This window comes from Coturnix japonica, unplaced genomic scaffold (assembly GCF_001577835.2).
Source record: "Coturnix japonica isolate 7356 unplaced genomic scaffold, Coturnix japonica 2.1 chrUnrandom810, whole genome shotgun sequence".
Classification (NCBI taxonomy): domain Eukaryota; kingdom Metazoa; phylum Chordata; class Aves; order Galliformes; family Phasianidae; genus Coturnix; species Coturnix japonica.
The window spans coordinates 9,094-16,049 of record NW_015440168.1 but is presented as its reverse complement, the minus strand read 5'-3'; the positions used below and the strand labels follow the sequence as shown (position 1 = coordinate 16,049).

The following is a 6,956-nucleotide window of genomic DNA, read 5'->3' as shown; positions in this document are numbered from 1 at the left end:
TTTTCATCTAATTTTTTTGGTTTTTGTTGTGAGGTGTTTTTTTTTATTTTTTTTTTATTTTCATATTGTGATCGATTATTTGTTTTGTTTTCTATGTGTCTTTCTTATGTGTTCTTTTATTGTTGTATTCTTTTTATTGTTTTTCTCCTTTTTTGTTCTTTTATTGTTCTTATGGTGTTCTTGGTATGTATCTTCTTATGTTATTCTCTGGATGTTCTCTATGTTGTCTTATGGTGTCTCTATGGGGGTTCCGTATATGGGGGATCTCGATATAGGGCGTTCTAAGGAGTCGTCTATTGCGGGTTCTAATGGGTCCCTCTGGGTCTCTGTGGGTCTCTATGGGGCCAACGTGGGACCCGTCTGCTTACCCGGCCCCACATTCCATTTCCCTGCCGGGACCCAATGCGTGGCTACGGGGTGGGGGGACATCGGGGAAGGAGGTGAGAGGGGGTCAATATGGGGATCTAATTGGGGTCCAATATGGGATCTATGCGGGTTAGATATGGGTCTCTTATGGGGGTCTAGTGGGGCTCTATGGGCGTAGATATGGGGGATGCTATTGGGGTGTATGGGGCTATTGATGGGTGGGGGGGGTAGATGATTTGGGATCGGTTGGGCGTCATATGGCGTCTTATGGTGTAGATTTTATGGGGATCTATGTGGTCTTATATGTGCTTTAAGTTTTGATTATGGTGTGTTTTTATGTTTATGTGTTGTCTCATATTATTTTTTTTTTTTTTTTTTTTTGTGTTTTATTTTTTTTTTTTTTTTTTTTTTTTTTTATGTTTTCTTTTTTTTTTTATGGTTGCTACTGTTGTTATTATTGATGGCTTTTTATTTCTTATGTTTGGCGTCGTATGGGACCTGCGATGGGTCGCTATGAGGTCATAAAGGCGGATCTATGTGGGGGCTTATGAGTCTATGGGGTCTATTAGGTCTGTGTATAGGGGTCAATATGGGGCTCATATGGGTGTCTATGGGGGCTCATATTGGGTGGTTAGATATGGAGTCTTCTGTATGGAGTTCAGTAAAGGGATCTATTGGGGCAAATATGTTGGGGAGCGTTATGGGTTGTTGGTGCTTTATGGTCTATGGGGATCTTATGGTGGATATGATCTTTGTGATGTGGGTGTATTTTATGTCTTTATGGGTTGTTGCTATGGTGGCTTTTGTATGGGTGGGTCACGGTTATGGTGTCAAAGAGGGTGTGTCGTGATGGGGTGGCCATGGGATTCTAGTTGTGTGGTTTCGATTATGTCTTGGTATTGTTCTCTAGTGGATGTTTTATTGTGGTTGGTTTGATTTTTGGTATGGGATCTTATGGGGTATTATCTTATTTGGTGGTGCTATTAGTGCTTTGTGTATTGGAGTTTGGGTTGCTCTGTGATGGGTATTCAGTTGAGGGTTTATGTGTTCTATAGTGTCGTTGCTATGGTGTTGGGGTTCTAGGGGTCGTTTCGTTATGTGACCAAAAGGTGGTGCGTGAGGTGGGTTGTTTTGGGTTGCGGCGGTGTGAATTGTGGATCTAGTGGGGGGTCGGCCTGTTTATGTGGGTCAAGAGAGTCTATGGGTCATATGTGTGTCTTATGGTGTTTATTGTGGTCCCTTATTGTGGGTCAATTTTAAGGGTGGGTCTAGGGGCTCTATTATGGTCTCTATATGTGGGCGTTATGTGGGTTTTTTGTAGGTGGTGTTTGGGTCGTATTGGGGACTCTTGATGGGTTGTCTTCATTGTGAGGTCATTTAATTTGGTGAGTATGTTATGGGTGATTTTCATTATGGGGTCTATTAGGTCGTTGTCGGTGTTGGTCAGATGTATGGGGGGTCTCTTGATTGGGTTCATTAGGGCGTGCGTATGTGGGGTGGTGGTTGTTATGTGGTGGGATGGGGTTCGGTTGATGGGGTGCTTCGTTATGGGGGTCAATTGTTAGTGGTGTCGTCTCTATGGGTTTTATGAGGGTGTCGTATTGTGTTGATAGTGTGGGTCTTCTATTATAGGCCATGGGAATGCTATTGGGTGTGTGTGGTCTATTAGGTCGTTTGTATGGGGTCTCGGGGTGGATGGGCGTCGTTATGGGGTCAAAATGGGGTTGTGCGATGATGTGATTGGGGTCGGCGTATGGAGTTGAAAAGGGGGTCTATGGTATATGACTATGGGGCTCTATTGGGTCACTATGGGGCTCGTATTGGGTCTCTATGGGTCTCTGATTTTATTCTGGGCTCTATGGGTCTATGAGGGCTCTATTGGCGGTCAAAATGGACTCTATGGGGGATCTATTGAGGGATCAGTGGGGTTCATGGTTCTCTATGGGTCTGGCTATGGGGCTCAGTGGGGTGAGTGCGTTGTATGAGGGCTCTTAAAGGGTCTCTATGGGGTTCTATGGGGATCCCGAGGGGTCTCTGTGGGTCTCTTAGGGGGTCAGCGTGGGACCCGTCTGTTGTGTCTCTCTGTGTGTCTGTCACATTGGGCCGCGAGATTGCTGCTTGCGCTGGGCCCTAGTTATGCGTGGCTTGAGCAGGCTGTGTGAGTATCGTGGAAAAGGAGGTGAGAATGTGGGGCTATATGGGGTCTATGGCCAAAATGGGGGCCTATGGGAATCTATGGGGCTCTATGGGGTCCTTATTGGGTGCCATAGTGGGTGCGAGGAATGGGGTCCTAGGGTCATTATGGTGCTCTATGGGTCCAAAAGGGGGTCGTAGTCTCTTAGTGCGTCTATGGGGTCATTGGGATTTCTATGGGGTCTCTATGGGGTCCATAGGATCTATGGTCTAGTGTATGCTATGGGGTCGGTGTAGTGGTGTGCGAGTGATCTGTGGGGTGGGTGTGGGTTGGGGTCCTATGGGGTTCGAAAGAGTGGGTCTGTCGTGAATGTTGGGTCAATATGGTGGTTCTATGGGATCTCTATGGTTTCTCTATGGGGTCCTATGGGTCTCTATGGGTTCTATGGGATCTTTATTTCTAAGTTCTCGATGGTGTTCTATGGGTCCCTCTTTGGGTCTCTGTGCTGGCTCTTATGGGCTCACGTCAATCGTGGTACCGGGTTTGGGTTACGCTTTTGTTATTTCTCCGTGGCCGGACCTCAGGTGATGCGTGGGGGTCGTAGCTCTGGGTTGTGGTGGGGTGTGATGGTTGGGACATTTCGGGGTGGAGGAGGTGGGATGTATGGTAGGTTATAGTGGGGCGAAGTGATTGGGGCTCTATGGGGTCTAGGGGCGTTGGTGATGGTAGATAGTGGGATCTATGGGTGTCTTAGTGGGTAGGATTATGGAGTCTATTAATGGTCCAGTGGTTCTTATGGGGTAGATATGGGGCTCCGTATGGGGTAGGATTATGTGATTGCTTTTATTGGTTCTTTGTATGGGGTCTCGTTGATGGTGTTCTATGGGTCTGTGGTGTGGTTATATATTATATTCTCTCGTAGATGGGTCGTGCTAAGGGTATAGGGGGCAGATATGGGGTTCTAATGGGTGTCGCCTTTAGTGGGGTCAAAAGGGGGTCTATGGGCGTCTTAGGGACTCTATGGGGTTTCTATGGGGATCTATAGGGTTATGGGTCTCTATGGGTTCTTATTTCTCTCTGTATGGTGCATATAGATGTGGTTATGGTGTTCCAATGGGATCTGATGGGTTCGTATGTAGGTCTTATATTGGGGTTTTGGGTCTCATGATGGTGGGTGTCGTGAGTGTGTGAGGGGTGCGTGATGTGTGTGTCTGGCTGAGAGGATGAGGATTATTGTGGCGTGTGAGTGTGGGTCAATATGGGGCTCGGTGAGCTGAGGGTTTCGTGAGGGAGTGCTTAGTGTCTATGTAGTGTGTGTTCTCTAGCGTATGGACTTTGGGCCTATCCTCGTGTGTGTGGTCTATATTGGGGCGATCTATTGGGGTCAATATTGGCTCGTTATGGGTGTCAGATATGTGGCATCTAGGGTTGTATGGGCTCTGTGGGGCTCTGATGGTGGCTCTTATTGTGTGCTCGTTATATGGGTGGTGGTCGCCTATGGGTCAAAAGGCGGTCGTTGATGGGGGGCTGATGGTTATTGGTAGTGGGCTCGTTAGGTGGGGTTTGATAGTGGGGTGCATCAAAGGGATCGTATGTGTTCTATGTGGGTGTCAGCGTGTATAGGGTCGTATGGATCTATGGATGCTATATGGGGTCAAAAGTGGGTCTATTGGGGTCACTTATGGGTCTTCTATGGTCGTCTATGGGTCTTAGTTGGGGCTCTAGGTCTCTAGTGGGTTGTATGGGGTTCACTATGTTTGGGTCTGCGTGAGTGTTCTGTATTGGGTGCCTTTCTTGGGTCTCTTGTTTGGGGTTCTCTATTGTTGGCGGAGAGGATTGGTGGTGTGGTGTATCCTGCTCGTGTTATTGGCCCCAATGCCAGTGCGTGCTCGTGAGCCAGATGCGTTTGTACGTGTGTGAGGTGCGGGGTAGTGAGTGGTTTATGAGGTATAGGGTTATGTGTGGATCTATGGATCTATTGGGGGGTGGCTTATGGGTGGTAGAGTTATAGGGGCTCTATGGGATCTATGGAGGGCCAAAGAGGGTCTATGGGGGTCTATGGTGGTTCTATGGGGATGTGTAGTGTGTGTGGGTGTATGGGGCGTGGCGGTGAGTGGGTCGTGAGCAGAGTATGGGGTCCTCTAGGGCTCTATGGGGTAGATATGGGATCTATGGGGTTATTGGTCGTGATGGGTTTGCTGGATTGGGTCCTTATGGGTCTAAGGGACATCTATGGGTCTCTAAGTGGTCTAGGGGGCGATATTGGGTCCTATGGGGGTCCCATTATGGTGGGTCAATAATGGGGTCCTATGGTCATTATGGGCTCTATGGGGTCAAAAGGCGGCTATGGGGCTCTAAGGGTCTCTATGGGTATCTATGGGGGTCTATGGGGGCTCTATGGGGTCAAAATGGAAACTCTATGGGGTATATGGGATCAGTGGTTCATGGATTCTTGTGGTCGCTATGGGTGTCACTATGGTCTCAGATGGGGTTCTATGGGATCTCTATTGGGTTTAAGGCGTCTCTATGGGTTTTGGGTCCTGCTGGGTCTCTGTGTGTTCTCTTATGGTGTCAAGTGGACCCGTGTTCTTACCCTTCCCCACTTTCCATTTCCTTTCCTGTCCCAATTCTTCCTACTGTGCTTTTTTAATCTTTTATTTATTTTATTTTGTTGGGTGTGGGGTTGTGTTGTGGGTTTTTTGATGTTGGTTTTGGTGGAGGGTTTGTGGTGGGTTGGGGGTGTGTTGGTGTTTTGTTTTTTTTGTTTGTTTTTTGTGGATTTTTTGTGTGTATTGTTTTTGTGTTTCGAATATAGGGTATTGTTTATGGGATCTATGTGGGTCAAAGGGTCTGTGGGGGTCTCTATGGGTTCTATGGGTCCGTATGGGGTCTAGGGGCTCTATGGGGCCAAAATGGGGGCTAATGGGGGTTCTATGGGGATCTATTGGGGATCTATGGGTTTTCATATGGGGCTCGGGATGGGCTATTGGTCCGATCTCTATGGGGGTCTATGGGGTTCTATGGGAATCTACTGGGGTTTGGTTCGAGTATGTTGGCTCTATGGGGTCAGAGGCAATATGGGGTCTCTAGGGGGCTCTAATGGGGTCTTCTAAGGGGATCTATGGGCGTTTATGGTTGGTGGGCTTATGGGATCTATGGGTCTATTAGGTGTCTTTATGGAGTCTCTATGGGTTTGATATGGGCTCGTGATGGGTCTATGGGGTCCTTATGGGGTCTAAGGGACTCTATGGGGTCTCTAAGGGGTCTAGGGGGCAGATATGGGGTCCTATGGGGTCCCTATGGGGTCAATATGGGGATCTATGGGGTCTAGGGGGTCCCTATGAGGTCAATATGGGGATCTATGGGGTCTAGGGGGTCCCTATGGGGTCAATATGGGGATCTATGGGGTCTAGGGGGTCAAAAGGGGCTCAATGGGGTCAAAATGGGGTTTTATGGGGTCTATGGGGTTCTATGGGGCTCTATGGGGTCATAAAGGGATCTATGGGGCTCTATGGGGTCTCAATGGGGTTCTATGGGGTCCCTATGGGGTCAAAAGGGGGTCTATGGGGGGTCTATGGGGTTCTATGGGTCAATTTGGGGGCTATGGGGTCTATGGGGTCTCTATGGGGTTCTATGGGGTCCCTATGGGGTCAAAAGGGGCTCTATGGGGTGGCTATGGGATCTATGGGGTCTATTAGGTCTTTATGGGGTCTCTATGGGGTTGATATGGGGCTCTATGGGGTCTATGGGGTCCCTATGGGGTTCTATGGGGATCTATGGGGTCTATTAGGTCTTTATGAGGTCAATATGGGGCTCTATTGGGTCTAGGGGGCTCTATGGGGTAGATATGGGGATCTATGGGGTCTAGGGGGCTCTATGGGGTAGATATGGGGATCTATGGGGTCTAGGGGGCTCTATGGGGTAGATATGGGGGCTATGGGGTCTATGGGGTCTCTATGGGGTCTATGGGGTCTCTATGGGGTCTATTAGGTCTTTATGGGGTCTCTATGGGGCACTATGGGGTCTCTATGGGGTTCTATGGGGTCCCTATGGGGTCAAAAGGGGGTCTATGGGGGGTCTATGGGGCTCTATGGGTCAAAAAGGGGTCTATGGGGTCTATGGGGTCTCTATGGGATTCTATGGGGTCCCTATGGGTTCAAAAGGGGGTCTATGGCGTCAAAAGGGGGTCTTTGGGGTAGATATGGGGATCTATGGGGATCTATGGGGTCTATGGGGTCTCTATGGGGTTCTATGGGGTCCCTATGGGGTCAAAATGGGGTTCTATGGGGCTCTATGGGGTCTATGGGTCTCTATGGTGTCATAAAGGGATCTATGGGGTCTATGGGGTCTCTAAGGGGATCTATGGGGGCTATATGGGGCCAAAATGGGGGCTATGGGGTCTATGGGGTCACTATAGGGATCTATGGGGTCTAGGGGGTCTATGGGACTCTATGGG

General features: G+C 48.7%; 1 long non-coding RNA gene across 1 annotated transcript in view; it reads left to right on the top strand.

The window, feature by feature from the left end:
- The first annotated feature begins 298 nt into the window (after positions 1-298).
- The window catches only part of LOC107307723, a 13,927-nt gene continuing 7,269 nt past the window's right edge, over positions 299-6,956 (top strand). Inside the window, exon 1 of the long non-coding RNA XR_001552491.1 lies at positions 299-440. This is a non-coding gene — a long non-coding RNA (uncharacterized LOC107307723). The remainder of the gene's footprint in view (positions 441-6,956) is intronic.